The following is a 20157-nucleotide window of genomic DNA, read 5'->3' on the forward strand; positions in this document are numbered from 1 at the left end:
AGCACTGATTGCTCTTGCAGAGGATTCAGGTTCAGTTCCCAGTGACCACATGGTAGCTACCAACCGTTTTCAACTCTAGTTCCAGAAGACCCAATGCCCTCTTCTGACTGCCATAGGCATTGAACTCATGGATGCACTTACATATATGCATGCAAAGCATTCATACACATAAAATAAAAAATAAAGAAATAAATGAAATTATGTTGGATACTGGAACACATTGGAAATATTTGTTATCCATTAAGTGGTGAAACTCCAGTATATGTGATGATGTTACTTTGTGTATAAATGAACAAAAAGTTTTTTACATAAAAATGATCTGTGTTTGGTGCCAAAATTGGTACCAAAATGTTAACAGTGGTGAGGTCTGGATGATGTAGCTTCAGGTGGTTTATTATTTTCCTTTTGGTTTTTTTTTCTTCAAAGTTGAATTTTTTCTATAACAAGCATGTACTATAGACAGAAACTGTTCTGAAACATTATTCCGATTTAAAAGACAGGCTACCCTGAAAGGCAGATGCCTCACCAAGATATGAAACACATGTCATTTAGAAAAAGAAACAGCATAAGCTCATACTGGCAGGATCAGTGTCATCTGCTGTCACTGTCTCAGGGCTGCTCTGGTGACAGGAGCAGCTCACACTGCCCTGGTGGCACTGGCAGCCAACACAATGCTCCATGTCCTACCTGCTGACCTTCTGATGATGCTGCTTAACTAACACACAAAACACTCAGAAATCCAGAAATGAAGAAAACAACAGGGAAGGAGGCACCCAGTGAGGGGTAATGATCACCAGGCCTGGAGAGATGGAGATTGACTGAAGGAAGCTCACACATTCTGCCTATCATGGAAAAGAGCTGGCCAGATGGCTCTCAAAGATTCTTTTGTATGAAATAATGCCCATCAGAACATCACTGTGTCTGGAGGCATGATGGGTCCCAAGCAGGAAGCTGGACTTTGATTGCCCCCTATCTCCTGGATTCTGTACCCCAAGATCCCTCAGCTGCAGCCATGGTTAATGTCTCAACTTACCTGAAACACTGGATTATGACAATGTTCGCAATACAGTTTATTGCAGTGTTTTGCAAGTGCCTAACAGTTTGGGTCTGTTTACTGTGGGGCTGGTATGTCCCATTATTAACTCTTTCAGTTACCAAAGAAAACAGCACAGGGATCTTGCCATTGTTCTCTGTCTGTAGACAAGGATGCTGAGGCAGAGAAGGGGACTTGGTCAATGATACAGACACCTGCTCACCCCAAGGTAGAAGCACTCACCTGCACTGATCTTCAAAAACCCAACCCTGAAAAAAAAGCAATACTGATAAGATCACATTACAGATGAGATCACATTAGATACGTCTGTTGTTTTCCGATATGTATATCGGTAAGACTTGCTAGTTCAGATGGCCAATCAATTATATTTCAATTTCAAAAGGCATTTAGTCAATGCTGGCATCCTTCCAAAACACATGAGAAATACTGAGTAGATAGGACAGTCAGGTGGGGGCCAGCACTGAGGCTGGCATGACACCCAGGCCCACAAATGTTGGTTCTTGTTAGAATCAAAGACTGCTGTGTGGTGGAGTGGCATGCTGCAGCATGTGTGTATGCTTTTGAAAACATGACCCATCCTGAGGACAAGCCATCCTCACTGGCCAATTTTGTAGTGGTTCAAGGAGATAGAGGAACAGAGGAGGGCTAAGATTCAAAAGCACCTGACAGACTCATTAAAAAGGGAAATAAAAATGAATGAGAGTAAAGTATAGGAACAGGCTGTAATATATATAATTCTAGATTTGAAAGAATCAAAGAACTGAAGATTGAAGATCAGGGAAAAGAATCCCAACAACTGTACAAATGAGACCCAGACCTGGAGACTTGAGTGGAACAGAGCCAGGACCATGGGCAACTGTGTTGGGTGTCAAAAAAGGTGGTGAGTATTTTGGCTAAATAATAGAAGTACAGAGTCTGCAAAAAAAGGGTGGGGGCAACAGGCTAGTTCAGTACATAGTTACTGTGACCCAGAGACTTGGCAAAAGGTAAGAGTCTGAAAAGGGTGGCCCAAGGTGCAGCGGGGCCTGGGCACTTCCTCCTAAGAAGAACAGCACAGGGCCAGAGAAAAGAGGCCTAGAAATCACCTGGATCCCTCAGTACCTGTGAAAACACCACCAGCTGGGCACTATTTGACAGCTTCCAGAGCATGGCCTTGCTTATCTGCTTATTGTGTCAAAGGATTGCCCTCCCTTGCAGCCACATGTACCCAGAGGGCTGGCAGGGAGCACCTGTTCTCAGAGGCAGCTTGTGCTTAGAAACAGAACAGCCTCAAAGGCACAGGCCCCAGAAGCAGTCATTTCCTGTGGAAGATGGTGGCCTTCCAGGGGTAATGGTGCCTGGTCTCTTAAACTCTAAATCCAATGATTGGTTACCAGGGAGAAAAAGCCTTCCTTCCAGGCCTGGTGCAGGAAGCAACCTGGAGAAGAGTATTTCTCTCTGTGCAAACAGTGAGTGACACAGTCACCTCCAGAGGCCTCCTGGCACCCAGATCCATCTGAGGTCCCTGTCATAGCAGGGGGTGTTAGTCTTCAGACCCCCATCACCCATCACAGGAACTTGTCCCTAGACTGGAAATCTACACCCAGGCCTTCCAACGTCTCTAGGGTTTGCTTAGGAGACCCTGTTTCCTCTTCTTAGACCACTGCTGTGGAGGAGGCAGTCCATGCAACTTGAATGGCATAGGGTGTGAGTGCAGGTGAGTGTAAGCACTTAATTATGAGTGCCTAAATATGAGTGCCTGTGTAGGGGTGTGTCTGTCTGTCTGTCTGTCTGTCTGAGAGAGAGAGAGAGAGAGAGAGAGAGAGAGAGAGAGAGAGAGAGAGATGAGTGTGTGCATGCCAGTGTGTCTGACAGTGAGTGTGAGAGAGCTCTCTGTGTGTGAGAGCATCCGACTCTGTGTAATGGAGTGCTTATCCATGAACCATGTGTGTGAGAGTGTGATTGTGAGACTATGAATCACAGTGACTGTGACTGTCTGTTGTGGTTGTATGCGCGCACCCAAGGGTGTGTCTGGGTGGTGTTGAGTGTGAGGGCTAGTGAGCATGTATGTGTAGGTACATGTGTCTTCTGAGTGTGGCTGAATGTGAGTCTAGAAGCCCATGAGTGTGAGAGCGTGGGTGCGTCTGTGGGTGTGAGAGTGCTTGTGTCTCGCCATGGTCTTGCGCGGTGAGGAAAGCGGCCGGCCTGGCGCTCCCCTAGCCACCGCGGGGGTCCTGGCCCTGGGACCCGCTGGGCGCGAGGGGGCGCCGCGCCACCGTAGCCGGGACGCGCTGGCCCGGGTGGCCCGGGGGGCGGCGCGCGGGGCGGTGCCGGACTCTGGGCTGTGGGCTCTGGGGACGCCACGCTCCGCCCGGAGGAGCCACCGGCCCGCCACGCGGAGCGAGCAGCCCGGAGCCCGGCCCGGAGGTAAAGTTGAACTGGCACTGTTGGACCGGAGTCTGCTGCGAGCGTCTCTGAGACGGTGCGGGGAGAGGGCGAGGCTCTGGGGGGGCGGTGTGCAGAGGGTCCGGGGCGCGGGCACCTGTCGGCACCGAGGCGCAGCGCCGCTGGAGGGGTTCGGGCCGGGCTGGGGCAGGCGAAGCGGGTGCCGCCCTCGCCGGAGCCCCGGAGGTGCGGGCTCTGCCGCGTCGTGCGCTTTTATGGAGGTTCGGGCGGCCGCCAGAGGCCGGGTCCTGCTGCCGCCCCGTCTGCCCGCGTCGGTCCTACTGGAGCCAGGGTAAGAAGGAGAGGGGCGGGCAGAGGAGGTCCGCGGCCCGGGAAGGGGCTAGGGCTCTCCGGGACCCGCCGGGTGTGAAGGATGGGAGCACCGGCTCCGGGGAAGAGAGGTGACGTGGGCGAGTCCGCGGCGCTGGTTCCCTTTTCTGGCCAGAGTGGTGGTGAGGTGAACGCCCCCACACCCCCGCTTACACGCGTAGTCGCGTGCACGGGTGCTTTGCACGCGCGCTGCTGTCCTCGCATCCTGCCTTCTCTAACGCGCCAGGCGCCGACTTGGGAAAGGGGTGTGGGTCCCCTCGGTCTCGAATTTTGCCAACTCTTCTCCCTCCCCAGCCCAATGTGGGCTCCGGGGATCAGGCAGGCCCCTGGCCGGTACAGTGGCCCCAGGAGTAAGGAGTATTGGGTGCTGAGGGGGTCTGAGGCTCCGCAGCCGTAAGCATAAAGGTGAGCTGGCTACTATGCTCTCCCGACGCTTCTCTAAGCTCGCAATTTGCCACAACCCCTGCACATGTTTGCCATCCAAAGCTTTCAGACTCTGAAGGCCCTTCGGGATTCTGACCCTTGGAGCATTGCCACCGAGGTCGTCCACCGAGATCGTGCACCGAGGTCGAGCGCTGTTCTTGGGACTCTTGGTCACGTTGTCCAGATTTTCCTGAGCTTGGACGTGGGCGATTGGGGAGCTTGGATACAGCCTTGTCCTTGGCCCCTGAAATTCCAGGAAGTCCTTCTCCCTGCCTCTGGCCTCTTCTATCTCTTTCTTTTGCTCTTGGCTAAAAAAGTCTGCGACTAGGCCAGCGTTTGGATATATGGCATGCTATGAATAATGGAGTTTGACCTAGTCTGGGAGTGATGGAAGTGGTGGCTCACTCCTCAGCCCTGCCTTTGGGTCAGTTAGGTAAACCCCTTGAGTCAGAATCGCCTTGAGCAGGTCAGGGTTCTTTTCAGTAGTTTTCATTTCTACTGAGAAGTCAGGAGAGCAAGAGGGCTGTTCTCCCTCTCTGACCCTCCGTCCAGTCTTTCCATCTCCCTCTGACTGTTGCAGGGCTTTCACTGGCCTCTGGCTGACCTGGATAAGGTTCATTTACTATTGCCAGTGGGATATCTCTGTGTTCTCTTAAACTGAGAATCTAGAGGTTGTTGTGACTCATGTAGGGGTGAAATACACTTGACTGGATGTCCCTGATCAGTACCAGCCACAGAAAGAAGTGTGCAGCAACATGTGCAGAGGACTGTTGTTTCTGGGTCTCTCTATTGGGGAGACAAGATGAAGACGACTTCCCAAGGCCAGTGCAGTTTATATATTCCACTTTGTGATTTTTTTTTATTCCTTGAGATTGCCATAATTTAAGAAACAAATTGGGTGTTTGTGGAGGCAAGGGAAGAGAGGGGAATGAGTTCTTAGCTGACACTTAGAATGGAGCTATGTGGTTTTCCTTTTTCAGTGCCTACCAGAGTCCTGCGTGGGCCAGATGCTCAGAAAATGTGTGCTACTTGATTAATTGTTTGAGTTATAATTAAGAGCTTCTACCTAGTGTATGGCTGGGAGAGACATTATCATAATTACAGGTGTGTGTGCTGTAATTAGTAGGTCGTGTAAAACACATAGGTTGGTAGGAAATAACATGTTGGGGCTTGCCCTGGCAAGTGCAGGCCCCCAGTGTCTCTGCATTGGAGGAGTACGGGCTGAGGCAGATCTGATGAGGATTGGGGTCTTGTCCTATGGTTCTAGGCTAGTCTTCTGGAAGAAGTGCATCTCACTAGCTCCCCAGAGGGCAGGGTGAACTGAGGGGTGTCTGGAGTGGGAGGTGCTATAGGCTCAGCAACCCTGTGCCAATGTGTGAGGGCAGACTGGAGGGGAGCAGAAGGGGTTTGTGGGTGCTAGAGATGGGGAGATCTGGAGAACAAGGCTGGCCCTGGGTCCAAAACAGCCTCTTCAGTCTGAATATCTGACTGCTTGCCCACTGATGATAATTTCATGAGGAATAAAGGATTCAGGGCTAACACTATCCAACGGCACTCTAAAGGATGAGGCTCATGGGGTTCTCCACTGCCAGAATGGAGTGTGTGACTGGGTAGAGTCTGCCCTCAAATGGCACTCAGTGCCCACCATGAGGAGAAGCAAACATGCTGCTGGGGTCTGGCTCAGCAAGGCCCCACAGTGGCTGACTGACTGTGCCCCACGTCTGGACCACAGCGAGCTCCTGCACCAACAGCTGACTTGCAGTCTCCCAGACAGGTTGAGTCAAGGCTGGCTTTAAACAGCGGTCGCATCTGCACCTTTCAGAGCTGGGAGGCATGTGAGGTCCATTTCCAAGAAGCCCCACCCATCCCTCATAGTCTAGTAACTTCCTTTAGCAGAGTCTCCCTTTTCCAGAAAGGCCCAGGCAGGCCAGGGAGAGAGCTGGTCCCTTACTAACCAGTCATCACCTGCAGGCCCCAGAGCCTCCTTGGGGGCCCCTTTTCCAAACAGGTTGGTCATAAAAGCAAGCTAAGGAAGACACTTGCAAAGGAGCCACCAGCTAACCATCAACGAGATTCCTCTGAAGACAGAGGTACAGACTCAGGCCTCAATGGCCAGAGATGCAAGGTTGTTTCCAGGGCTTATGTAGACTTTCGTCCCTGAACTATGTGGGAAGGCTACACAGTGTGCTGTCTCCGTGCTCTAGCTTCAGAGAGGCTTGTTCATAAAGGAAAGCCAGAATCACATTCAATAGAAGCACCCAGCATTTAATTTGATAGAGAGTTTAGAAAAAGACTAATGGAAATGTCCATGTGTTCCAAAAAACACATGCGTTGTTTCCTTCCACTAAAGAGACTGAGTCTACAGAGCAAATCACACACACCTATGAACACAGAGGTCGCTCCAGTGGGCTCTTAGGCTTTGGGAACAGCCACCTCTTTGTTCCTCTCTCTGGTGAGTCATGACACCTCTTAGTTTAGCTCCCCCCCTTTCTCCAAGCACCCTCGTTACCTCCACCAGGCACCTGTGCAGCATGGCCTCCAGTGATGAAGGGAGGATGCAGGCTGTGGCACAAGAACTAAGTGGCCCTCCTGGCTATTTTAACCTCCTCAGATATTTAAACAATGGTATTTAACTGTTATGTTAAACTCCAGTGGTGCCTTGAAATCTAAGGCTAGAATTCAGGGGCCCTACCAAGCCTCAGAACCCTTGGGCTGATGTGCATATGATAGCAATTTTAGCTAAATTCCATCTCTAAGAGGCAGATTTAATTTTGTCAGTATTAACCATGGTAGGAAGAGCTGTGAGATCCTCTTGTGCCTGACTCTTAGCTCCACTTGTCCTACAGCTGCCTAGCTCTGGGGGCTCTGTGCCCACCGTGTTATCATACATGGCTCTATCTTCCAAGTGAAGAGGAATCAGTGTGTCTTCCAGATAACTTGGCATGTATTACACATGAATTTGCATCCTAGGCCCTGCCCTGGGGGTTCTAGTTTGGTACTTTGTGTGTGTGTGTGTGTGTGTGTGTGTGTGTGTGTGTGTGTGTGTGCAGGCCTGCACAGGCCAAGGCACATGTGTGGAGTCAGAGGGCAAACCCTGGATGTTGGTCCTTACCTTCCACCTTGTTTGAGACAGGATCTATTTGTTGTTCACTGCTATGTATACCACTGACCCTTGAGCTTCTAGGGACTCTCCCGTCTCTGCCTCCCATCTCAAAAGGCAAGCTTCTTGATACATTACCCTGGCTTATCACTCAGGCAGCTTGTACCTGATGGGACTCCCTTACCACATGGTCCATCAGTATTTTTTATCTCTTTAAATCTTCACTTTGTATGTCTTACTGTGGAAACCATCATGATCCCTATGCAGTGTCCTCAGGGGAGGTATTGCTGAGTCCCAGGATACCTGGCTCTGACAGCTTCCCTGTGGACTGTGGTGGTCACAGAGTTGTTAGCAGACGGAGGTTCTGTTGATGATGGGTGATTTGATATCATGGAACTTGGTGACCTTGGTGGAGCCTTTTCATCCATTGTCTTTTCTCTGTGCTGTCATCTGTTGCTTGTGATGATCTTTGTGGCTCTCTGCCACAGGTTTTGTTTGTCACAGTTCTGACATAGGTTTCTCCCAACATCATTCTGTGCTCCCAGGAAGGCTTTCCACGTTTCTTCTGTCCCTCAGCACTTCATCAGATGCTTCAGTGCTTGATGACCTCAGCCACCACACTACCACACATGTACCACGGCTAAAGTAAGTTCAGTTAGCAGATGCTTCTGAGTATTTGCTGTGAAATGAATTCTGTGTTGTAAGGGATGTGTTAGAATTAGGAAAATATCTCAACTACTAAAACCTAGATTTCATTGTAGAAAGAAGGAAATACACACAAGTGTGTACTCACACATGTGCACACATGCATTATAGCCTGATGGACAAAGGAAATAAACAAGTGATGGAGAGAAGCTGGTGTGAAGGCCTCAGAACAATGAGGGATCAGGGGCAGCCAATCTGAGCCACATGGTCTATGTGTTCATGAGGATCCCCCATGTTAGTGTGACAATAGAACATAGGTTTTAGTCATCTTTCATTACTATAACAAGACACCTGAGGTAAGCTACTTTATAAATAAAAGATGTTTATTTAGCTCATACTTTAGGAGCTGAGAGTCTAGGGTTTATTTTGGCTCACTATTGCAGCAGAGGGATGCAGTCCTTCCTGGCAGGGAAGACAGGGACAGCCAGCAGAGAAGGAAGGAGTGGAGGCTGGCTGGTCACACTGTATCCATACTCAGGAAGCAGAGCATAAACAGGAAGTGGTACCAGGCTATAAAGCCTCAAGGCCCACCCCCAGTGACTCATTTACCTCCAAATCTACTCTTCCATTCCCAAACAGCACTACCAACTGGGGACCAAGTATTTAAGTGTGTGAACCTAAGAGGCACATTTCACAATTTCACATTGAAACCTCAACGTGCCCTGGCTTATGAACCCACCAGAATCTAATCATGGGCTCCACCTTGATAGCCCTGCCTAATCCAGTTCTCTCCTAAAGGTCCTCCCCCTAAACACCACAGTTGGATTAACTGTCTACCCTCTTCATACATATGACTGTGGAGGCTGAACTCCTTCCTGTGTGAGTTAAATTACATTCCAAACAGCAGAGTTGAATCATTCCAGCTTCAAGAGCCTGCCTCTGTCCAGGTGCCTGAGTCCCAGGTCTTCATGGTTGCAACCGACAGGATGGAGGGTGACTTTCCCCTTCCCCTTCCTTTGTGCTTAGGGGTGTCATTTGGGCTCTTGTTCAAAACTGTAAGACCTGTTCTGCCCATGAAGCTCACATTGTGAAGAATGCTGTGTGTTTTTGGGCCATGCTATTGTGTCTCTGGCCATCTCTGGGTCAAGAAGTGAGAAGTCCTTCAGTGTTTACTGCACATTCACAGGGGAAGGTCTTGTGAGTCCTTTTCGAGGCCTGTGCATGACTTTGTTTCTATTGTGACCCCTGAAAGGTATCATTCTAGAATATTCAGGCACCCATTTAACTCCATCCAGGCCTTGATAGAAATGTATACTGGTTAGAGACCTTTTCCCTTCTCAAATTGATGCCTGTGTATGCATGTGTGTGTATATGTGTGTGTGGGGAGTGTCTATGTAGGTGTGTGTGTGTGTGCAGGTTTGTCTGTGTTAGGGGCATGTGAAGGTCAGAGGTTGATATCAGGTGTATTCTTCTGTTACCCTCTTATTTCTTTTGAGACAAGATCTCTCACTGAATCTGGAGCTCGCTGTTTTGGCTAGACTGGCTGGCCAGTGAGCCCCCAGGATCTACATGTAACCTCAGTCTGGGTTTACAAGTGCATACCACCATGCCTAGGTGCCAGGGATCCAAACTCAGGTCCTCATGCTTGCAGACCAAGCACTTTACCCACTGAGCCATCTCCCTAGCCCCCTGATACTTTGAAGAAAAATGTTGGCAAAGTTAATCCTCATTATCTAGAAGGAACCTTGAGAAGACAGGCTCTGCTTCTTCCTTAAAGTGTTGATTTAGTGACAAAATAGCATCTCTTTCTCCTACAGGAGTATCTTTTATAGACTATGGTGCAGCTCTCTTCAAGCTGACACCAGAAGCCAGGTATACACACCTCCCCCAGCAAAATTGATAAAGAAGAAAACAGATTTCTTTCTTCTTTTTTAGTTCAGGGCAGTCAGTTTTCAAAAATGTACTTTGGCTCAGGGCTAGACCAACAAAATTAACAAGTGGAATGTTTCTATCACTTTCTTCCCACCCATCATGGATCTAAGATCTGTGTGGGGCCTCAGCCTCCTCCTCTATGGTCAGGTGAATGTGAGAAGAGAGTCTGAAACCTCTGCCCTGGAACTTAGGCCCTCAGAACTGGAAAGACCTTGAGGGTGAGGTGCCTGCTCAGAAATGGCATCCCCTGCTCCAGGGTTGGTCCTAGTTGGTTACAGAGTATTTGCACACTCAACACTCAGAAATCATGAGGCCTTTGTACATCATTCCAATAAAATGTCAATAAATCTATGGAGATGGGGAGAGCCCAGGAAACCTGAATCCTACATCTCCTAAGTGAGCGCTGCCTCTCTTAAACTGCGTCACCTCCAGGCAAGCCGCCCATCCCCATGCTATTTGTCCTCTGTTACCCAGCAGCACTGTGAGTGGTCAGCCTCTGAAGCTTTTGCAAGGCACCTCCTTTGGCCTGGACCCTAAGTTTGGATCTGGAGCAACTGTGGAGCCATGTTAATAGGCATACCCACTGCCTGAGGACTTTAGATCTAGGCCTCACTTGTGGGTACTGAAGATATCTTTTTCAGATAGTGGAAGAGCAGGTTGGCTCACCTGGTCCAGAAGTTAACCAGCTGTGTAGAAGCTGTACACTTCCAGAAGCTTCCTTAGTGAAAGTTTTAAACTCATTCCATTCATGCGATGCTGGGGGTTAACTGGGCCCTTGGGCTCTTCATAGGGGTCCTTGCCCTCTGCAGGCCTCCTGCGGCAGCTGTGTCCTTCACGTTGCCGGGCTCTAAGCAGAAGCCCTTTGTTCTTTCTAGGGAGCTGAAGGGGGATGTAGTAAGACAGCCTCTTCTGCTTGGATCTGAAGGAGGAGCTTCTATTTTGTCACAACACCAATGACATCACCACAGTAAGGTAGTCTAATAAAATCTGCATGATGACAAAAGCAGGTGACATATGAAGGTGGATAAGGGAAAATTCATGGATTCCCACCTCAAGATGAAGAGCTATGGGCAATCAGTGGATGCTGAAGGAGGAAGACTCAGTTTCCTACAGGGACTAGCTCCTTGAGAGATTATCTAATTCCAAATAGCCCTAAACACAGGTACACATGAGCACCACTAAGTGGACTCAGTGCATTATACATATATTTATAAATTTATGTATGCATATGTAACAATAATAAAGAAGGGTATAAGAAGTTGAGAGGGAGTGGGGGGCATGGGAGGAGTTGGAGGGGGACTGTGAGGGGTAGAAATAATGCAGATACAATACTTATGCATGAAACTCTCAAAAAATAAAAAGTTTTAAGTATATAAAATTTATATAATTTATTAATACAGAACAATATACTAAATAAGATTGGTCAATTTTTTTCTTGGAATTCTCTAACAATGCTTGTTTTCTACTGAGACAAGGGGAAAAGTCTCTACAAAACAATTTGCAAATCATTTAAATTAGGTTCCTTACTTTATGCCATCTGATACTTGAAAAACAGAATAAAAAAGTAGATTCAGAGGGGGGAAAAAAAAAGAAGCCTTGCCAGCACCCTGATTCTCATGTGGATTTTCTGTCTTACTGGGGAATCTGAGGCATCTTTTTGTTTTGTTAGTATATATTAATTATAGAAAAATGGACTTTGTTATAACATTTCATACATATATCATGCACTTTGATCATATTCAGCCCTCTGGATTACCCATCCTGCGCCTCTCCTTCTAGTTCCTGTCCTCCTCCCAAATAGTCCTCATTCCACTTTCATGTCTTCTTTGTTTTAAATCTGTTAGCATCTGAGTTCTTTAAAGGAAGAGAAACTTGGAAATAGTCTAAGAGAAAAAAGATGGGGCAGCAGAGATAGAAAGGGAAACTTTTAAAGGAAGACTTACAAAAGAGAGAGGAGGGCTTGGAGGGAGTGTGGGTAGGACCTGAGGGTGCCTGTTGCACAGGGGCCTCCACAGCAAGCCACCTGGACAGGGCTGCAACTTAACCACAATGGAAAGCACTTTGAGCCCATCCAATGTCAGATGCCAGAATGAGCCTGGTGAGTAAGGGTGGGAAACACAAAAAGCAAAATTCATAAACCTAAAATCCAGCAGTGAATATCTGCACAGCCTCTAGAGAAGAGGCTTAGAGACAGCACATGACACCGGTCAAGCTTTTCTTTGCCATGACTGTGTAACAAAACCAGAACTCAAAAAAAAAAAAAAAAAAAAAAAACACCCAAAAAACAAAACACGTGTTCCTAAACACTAGCAGTGACAATCCAAAAGGGAAATTAAGAAATATAACTCCATTTATAATATTATCAAAATAAAATAGACTCAGGAAGAAATTAAACCAAAGAACTATAGGACTTGTACATTGGAGACTAACATTGCTGAAGAAAACTAAAAAAAATCAGCTATCTCTTATTGATTTATTTGCTGAAGGATTGCCTAAAGACCCAGTCAACCCAATCAACAGACACAAATCTATAAAAACAAGAGCTTAAAAAAAAAGCTAAACATCGAAATAACACATTTTAAAATAATTCTGGGTCCAAGAGAAAAATCTCAAAGGAATTGTTTTGTTTGTTTTGTTGAGATAAGGTCTCACTATATAGCCCAGGCTGGCCTTGAACTAACCATCTTCCTGCCTCAAACTCCTGAGTTTACAGGCATGAGCTGCCATGAACTTACAGGCTTCAAAGGAATTTTTTAAGTAGATTAAATGAAAATTAAAATACTACAGATCAAGATATTGATGATGGAGCCAGAACAATTTGGAATGGAAGGAGAAACAACAGCACCAAATGCTTATAACAAAAAACCAAAAGACCTAAAATCAAGAATGTATGTACAAATTTGAATTAGGTATCTTAAAAACTCCTGGAAAAGAAATCTCCAGGAAGTTACCTGTGGGAAATTCTACAAAACATTGGAAGAAGAGGGTACTTTTCCTAATTCACTTTACGAAGTCACATTTCCTGATGCCCACATGAACAGATAGCACAGAAAAAGAAAACTACAAATAAATATATTTCATGAAAACATTTAACAAAATATTAGAAAATTATTTTGAATATTGAACAAATATAATCAAACTACATTTGTACATATGTATGAAAATGCCTTTTTTTTTTTTTAAAAAATCCTGACTCTTATTTTTTTGGGGGGGGGGGGGGGGGCCAAATGCCTTTTTTTTTACAAAATACTGAATCCTATTATTTTAGGCGTGTGGGGGGGGGCAGCAGGTTTTTTAAAGGACATAGAATTAAATTCCAAAATATACTAGAAAATTGATTCTTGCTGCTCCCGGGTTCACATCTATTCTGCTTAGCTAGTCAGACCCTCCCCACTGTTCTCACCCCTACCTTGGGCCTAGGCCCCCTCCTGCTTATCCCACCTGGCACCTATGGACTTACCTGACAAGTGTGCCTCTCACCACTCATCAAAGAAGCTTCTTTTTGCAACAGATGGAGACTATTACAGAGTTCCACAACTGGTCAAACACAGAGAATAAGTGTCTGTGAGATGAGATGCTCAGCCCTAAATGACCCATGTACCGTGCAACTCTGAACCTAAAGCTCAGGAAACATAGCAAAAGAGGGGGCAGAGAGAATATTAATCCATCTCTCAATCTTACCAGTGAAGCTTCTTCATGCAACAGATGGTGATCAACACAGAAAGCCACAACTGGCCAAAATATAGAGACTAAGAGGCTGAAGAGTATGTGTCCCTGGATAGGACGCCTATATTAAACTTCTGCCACCCAAGGCTCAGGGACCATTGTGGAAGAGGGAAAGGAAAGACCCAGGGGTGATGGATAACCACAAATAAATAGAGTTTTCCAGGCATTTGGGAAGTTATTCATATGAACTCACAGCAATAGTGACAGCATGCACAAGACCCATGCAAACTCAAACCAGACAAAAATCCAGCATAGAAGTGGGGAAATGGGTAAGAAACCCTAACCATAGCTGATCACTATAGGCTAGGCTAGGGATGTGGCTTAGTGGTAGTTCCCTTTCCTAGCATGCACAATGACCAGTTCAATCTCTAGCATAGAGGGACAGGGATTGGGAGGGAAGAAGAAAGGGTCATTTACAATAACTCCAAACAAAGAATAAATACTTAGGTATAAATTATATAAAGTGCCTACAATCTGTAGGCTGCAAATCAGAAAATGTTGATTAATGATATCAGAGAAGGTCTGGGGATGTAACATGCATAAGGTCCTGGGTTCAGTTCTCAGTACCACAGGAAAACTGGAGAAAGCAGAGAAATACCTAAATAAGTTGAAAGTTATATCATGTTCATGGATTAGAAGACTCTAGGGTACAGTTATGAGCTCTCAAATTGATCAGTATGTTTAACAAAACTTGTGAGAACATCCAAATAAGGCTTTCTAGAGGAGCTGTGTGTAGGCGTATGAAACTTCGTTTTAAAGTTCATAGGGAAGACAGGCTTTAAAACAGCCAAAAAAAAAAAAAAAAAAAAAAAAAAAAAAAAAAAAAAACAAAAAAAGGATTGTTGAGGGGGAGGTGTTTGGTGTGAAAAAATACATTTTTAAAGTATAAAGGGAAAAAAAGGTTAAAAAAACAAAAAAAAAAAAAAAAAAAAAAAAAAAAAAAAAAAAAAAGCCCTGAAAAGGTGAGCAGTGGCCGGAGTCATTCACCCCATATTAATACCTGATAGCACCATCACTGAGACTGTGGTATTGATTAGAGAGAACACATGGTTCAACAGAACAGGACATAGAACCCATACAATATGTCCAACTGATTTTGGGGCAGTTTCAAAGCCAGTGCAATGGCCACTCTCAGTAAATGATGCTGGAGAAATTGGTCATCTGTGAAGGTCTGAGGTAAGCCTCATCCCAAACCTCATAGCCCCGCGGTAAAATAATTCAAACTGGATCACAGACTTAAATGTAAAGGTAAAACCATAAGACTGGAAAAAAATGGGAGAAAATCATTCCGATCTAAAGTAGGCAAAGAATTCTTAGACTTGACATCAAGAACCGGATTCATAAAAGACAAACTTGATACACCGGACCTTATCAAAATTAGAAGCTGCTCTGAAATAGCCATTTTAAGAACATGAAAGGAAAACTTCAGAGTGGGAGGAAATATTTGCAAACCATGCATTCAGGAGAGAAAACCTTGACTACATAAAGAACCAATAATCAATCAAGGAACTCCAATTAAAAATAGGCAAAATATGAGAACAGATATTTCACTAAAGAGGAAATCTAGATGATAAATAATCATATGAAAACATTCCACACTATTAATCATTAGGACGGGCAAATTAAACCACAGTGAGATATCATGATCCCTCTATCAAAATGGCTACAATAAAAAATAGTGGCAACACCAAATACTGGAAAAGCAGAGGAAGCATCTCTCACACAGGCCGGTATAGCACCTGTAGAAAATCCGTTGGTGATTTTTATAAAAACGAAACCTTCAATACTGTATGACTCAGCAGCGTAGCTATTTTATCCTGAAGAGGTGGAACTAGGGCCAGCGAGATGGCTCAGCAGGTGAAGGTGCTTGCTGCTAAGCCTGACAACCTGAGTTGGATTCCCTAGAACCCACATGGTAGAAGGAGAGAACTGACTCCTGCACGTTCTGTGGCCTCCACAGGTGCACAAATAAATATAATTTTTTTAAATTTCAGAAGTGGAAACATCCGTACAAAGCCTAGCCATAGGTTTCCATAATGACAAAAACTTACCTAGTAGCCAAAAAGTGGAGTTTGCCCAAATGTCCTCCAAGCAGTGGGATGTTTCTCTGCAGTGGAACACAGGTCTGGATGAGAATTATTGATAATACAATCTCTGTACAGAGAGAATAGATCTCAAGTTAACGAGACCCCATGACTTCATTTTCATAGCATCAGAATGATTCAACTGTGGGGGCTGGAGGGCAGGTTGTTGATACAAGAGAATGAGAGGTGGTCAAGGCTGTGGAGAGCAGTAGGACCATGCTGGCGGGCTGGGTAATGTATGTCAAAACTGCTGTCACCTCCTGCTGGTCAGGGTGTTCTCTGGGCTTACAAGAAGAGACCCTTGTGGGAACTGGCTGGAGATGGACCCTCTCAGTGTTAGGTGACTTCATGTGAGTCTACAGGGATCTCAACATGAAAAGTTTAATCTACAAAGTCTCTGTATTCATATGTATCATACACAGGTTTAGTAAAAGTTCTGCACAAATAAAATCACCCTAGAAGTGGCTTCTAGTGGGGATTGGACTTGACTTTGAAGGGAAGAAAATGACTGTACACCTGTTGCCTACAAAGGCTGGGCAGGGAGGGCTCCAGAGAGGCCCAGATTTTCCCTTTCCTCCTTCAGATGAGCTGAGACATGGGACCAATATGAGCATGGGCCCACTGCAAGCCAGACACTGTCCACAGTTGATGTCTCCATCCGACCTCCCTCCTGCTTCTCCTTCCTCTTCCCTCTAAGGCCCCTCCCTGGGCAGCTGCCTCGATTCATCCTGGTTCTCCTTTCCTGTCACCTTGAAAATAATTAAAATTCCTCCAGAATCAATTTTCTGAACAAAGATGGTGTGGGAATGAGGCATTTACTTCACTCACTGTTTTTCTTCTAGAAATGGATAATGGGCTCATTTCAAATTGAATTAAAGAGAGTATTAACATATGTGCAGACACAGATGGAGAGTAATGTGTCATTTGCTCTCTCACACACATGTTAAACTGTTCCTGTATAGAAAAATTGTGGGCCTGACCTGTGGAGTATGAAGAAATGTTCACTGACCCTTTCATAAAGCTGTGGAGCTCCTAGAGAGCCTGCTGCGTGTGAACTGAGAAGGACAATGCCACCATAATGGCATTCTGGTCCCCTCAGAGAAGGAGATGAGGACCTAAACATACCAGTCAGTGCATCCAGGACTAGCTGGTATATCCTTAGCAGAGCAAGTGGTTGAAGGTTTGCAGGGAAGTAGCTAAAAGGCACCATTGTCACCTGGTTGTTATAGTGTATGTCACCTACTGCCTTATAGTTGTTAGCCACTTCTGCCACCCACCACACCCTATTGCCACACATTAGTAGCACACTGTTGTCAACACTTCTCATACAGTTGTCAAACTCAGCAGATTGGTACCATCTTGTCACAGACTGTCACTCTTGTCATAGATTGTCACACAGTAACACAGTTCCTGTGCTATCCCCAGGCCCATCACACCCTGCTGAGGGGTCACCTGTGACCATTCCACTCTTTCTGCCCTATTTTTATTTTTTGGTTGGTTTTGTTTGTTTGTTTTGAGGCAGAGTCTCCCCATAGCCCCAGCTGACCTGGAACTTGCTTTGTAGACCAGGCTGACCTCAATCTCACAGAGACCTGCCTACCTCTGCCTCCCGAGTGCTGGGATTAAAGGTATCCACCACCACACCTGGCTCTCTCTGCCCTATTTTTGATCACTGCCTCCCTTGCCCTTTTGGGGCCTGAGTCTTCAGGGTTCACAGACCCCCTGAACCCCCTTGATGAGCTTACCAGCTCCCTACACCAGGGCCAACTGTACCCTCCTCACTAGCCAAGTGCCTAATGAGATCAGCAAGGCTACTCAGACACCTTTTGCCAGATTCCCTGGGTATCCCTGGGCCACAAGAGGATCAGCCTCTCATAAAAGAAAGTATAGTTGAGGCACGTTCCAAGAAAGGGACTCCCTCCTTAGAAGCATCTAGCTTATTCCTGGAAGGTGAGTGGCCTATGGGGCAGGGCAGCTGGGGGATTCAATGTCCTGGCCCTGATGATCTGACCTGACTCATCTCAGGCCACCTTCAGCTGTAACAGCCTAAGGAATGATGAGGAACGTGGTGCAGACACACAAGCTAGGATGCCCATCCCCACAGGAAATAGCATTTCTTCCAGAAAGTTTGTTTTCTAGTTCTGAACATCTCATCCACCCACACACAAATTACCCAAAGGCGTGGGCAGGAGTTTCACTGGGGCTCTAATTATACCTTGCAGCAGGGAGGGGTGTCAGGTGCCTCTGTGGTACAAGCAACTGTGCCTGCAGAGCAGATCTCAGCTCTGGCATTGGTCCTGAGCCCAAGCCTCTATGAGGCAATTCCCCTGCCCCCTGCCATGGTACCCAGTGCTGCTCCCCAAACTGCCAGAATAGAACCTGGAGCTCCAGCCAGCAAAGACTGCAGCTTTAGCGCCTACCTCTCCAGTGCTTCTTTGTGAAAATGGGGTAAAATAGATATACAGCACATACCATTTTCTTGTGTAATTTAATGGCATCAATTATATTCACCATGTCATGCAAACATTACCACTGTTTCCAAAATTTTCTTGCTCCCAACAAAAGCCCTAGCTCCACACATACCGCAACATCTAATCTACTTTCCATCTCTATAAATCTGGCTGGTCTAATCCAAGACGTCTTGAATTTTTTCCTAACTCAAGACCTCTTTTCACCTGAGAAACTTTTATGTGAACCTGGAGACATATATATGTGCATATATATATATGAGTTATATATGTGTATGTGTGTAATTTGCTGAAACTTTGTAAAAGTTCTTTGATATACATATAGTTTTTACCATTTATTAAAAAACAAAACAAATTCGCATGATAATGAGAGGCATACACTTATTTTTACATAAAGATTAAATCTTTAATCTTGGTTAGATATTTGATACTGCAGAATGCAGAGTAGCTTCAATGTTCAGAGTTGATTGATATTTTGCTTTTATAATCAACAATATTGAGAAGGCTGCTTCACTTAAATATGTAGTACAAAATGGCAGAAGTATGTTTAGGGACATTTCAGAAGTTATTGGAAATTTTGTCCTAATCTCAAGTCAAAATTCATTTAATGATTTCTTTAATGAAATTTAAGTCAGGAGCTTAGACACTGACTTTTAAAATTTAAGTCTTAACAGAAGAAATGAAAGGATGTACTAACTTGCTGATACATGATGATAGGAAAATATTTTAAAAGTGTTTTCTGTAATTAAGCCATTATTTCTTTGTAAGAGCAGAAACTTTGTATGTACAATAAAAAACACTGCGGTTTATAACACAGAATAGTCTTAAACCTGAGCCAAAGAGTTTGAGGCGGCGTTTTCTGGTGTTATGTGGCCAAACAGCATGCACAGTTCAATGTGTTAAATGTTCATAACCAAGAGCTATAGTAAATCACATGATGCTGCACGACAAACACTGCCACAAATAATTTGGAGTCAATACATGTTTGATTTTGAATTAGTTTTTGGTCATTATGCATTCAGAAACCTTTTACTGTTGTCAAATATTTTGTGATCCCCCTCCCCATTGTTGCCTGATGGCATCATGACCCTCTGTTAAGGATGCCAGTCATTCCTATAAGTGGAATCATTCAATGTGATTCACCTATGTCATAGTGTCATGTGGTGTGAGGCTGGACCTCAGCCTTTATCCTTCAGCATGTGGATATCCCGTTTCTGAGCACCATTTGTTGAGAGGTCTGGCCCTCCTTGCTGACTTGTCTAGACCCTTTCTTCCAATGTCTGCTGCCCAGAGGTGCCAAGGTTTATTTCTGGGCCTTTTGTACCATTTTGTTGAATAATATATCCGTACCACACTGTCTTGACTGCTGTGGGTTTTTAGTTCCTTTTGAATTTGGGAAGTGTGGGACTCAAGCATAGCCCTTCTATGTCAGATTATGTGGGCTACTCAGAGGCCTTTGTGATTCCATATAAGTTAGGATAGGCATCTCTATTTCTACAAATGTACTAAAGGTTTTGATGGATTGTTCTAGAAGCATTTTGCTTATGAGAAAATCCCAGCATGAGCATTTAGGGTGTGAAGACTTCATTTAACACATCAAATTCAAACTTGGGGTGCTTTTCTTTCCAAGGACCCCAGGGTTTAAGCAAGAAAAGTTAGAGTTTGAAGTGTTTTTGTTTGAGCTATTTTTCGATGTGCAGAAGAGTGCTTCTCTTTGTGCAGCTTTGCTAAGACAGCGTCCTCCAGTGTTGGCGACTCCTTATGGAGTTAGACCTCACCTAGCCACTGCCTGTCCCTCTAATGCCCACTGCGGGGCTCCGTCCAGGATCTCAAACTTGCCTGTACTTCTTGGTCTCCTGATGTCTGTGATGGTTTGTTTGGGGCCTTCATAATCTTGACACTTTACACTTTCTGTGCCTCTGTGGCCTTCTTGACTGGGTAAAGCCTTTGGCCACAGATCTTTGTCTTCAC

At 45.5% G+C, this 20157-nt stretch overlaps 1 protein-coding gene across 2 annotated transcripts in view; it reads left to right on the top strand.

Annotated features, from left to right (window-relative positions):
- The first annotated feature begins 3421 nt into the window (after positions 1-3421).
- The window catches only part of Kcng2 (potassium voltage-gated channel modifier subfamily G member 2), a 59446-nt gene continuing 42710 nt past the window's right edge, over positions 3422-20157 (top strand). The window contains exon 1 of one of the 2 annotated variants that reach the window (XM_029554817.1): positions 3422-3460. The gene's annotated coding sequence lies outside the window, so the exon portion shown is untranslated. The remainder of the gene's footprint in view (positions 3461-20157) is intronic. The other variant, XM_008850690.2, reaches the window with a different exon arrangement.

This window comes from Nannospalax galili, unplaced genomic scaffold (assembly GCF_000622305.1).
Source record: "Nannospalax galili isolate Female #2095 unplaced genomic scaffold, S.galili_v1.0 scaffold243, whole genome shotgun sequence".
In the NCBI taxonomy this organism is placed as follows: Eukaryota; Metazoa; Chordata; class Mammalia; order Rodentia; family Spalacidae; genus Nannospalax; species Nannospalax galili.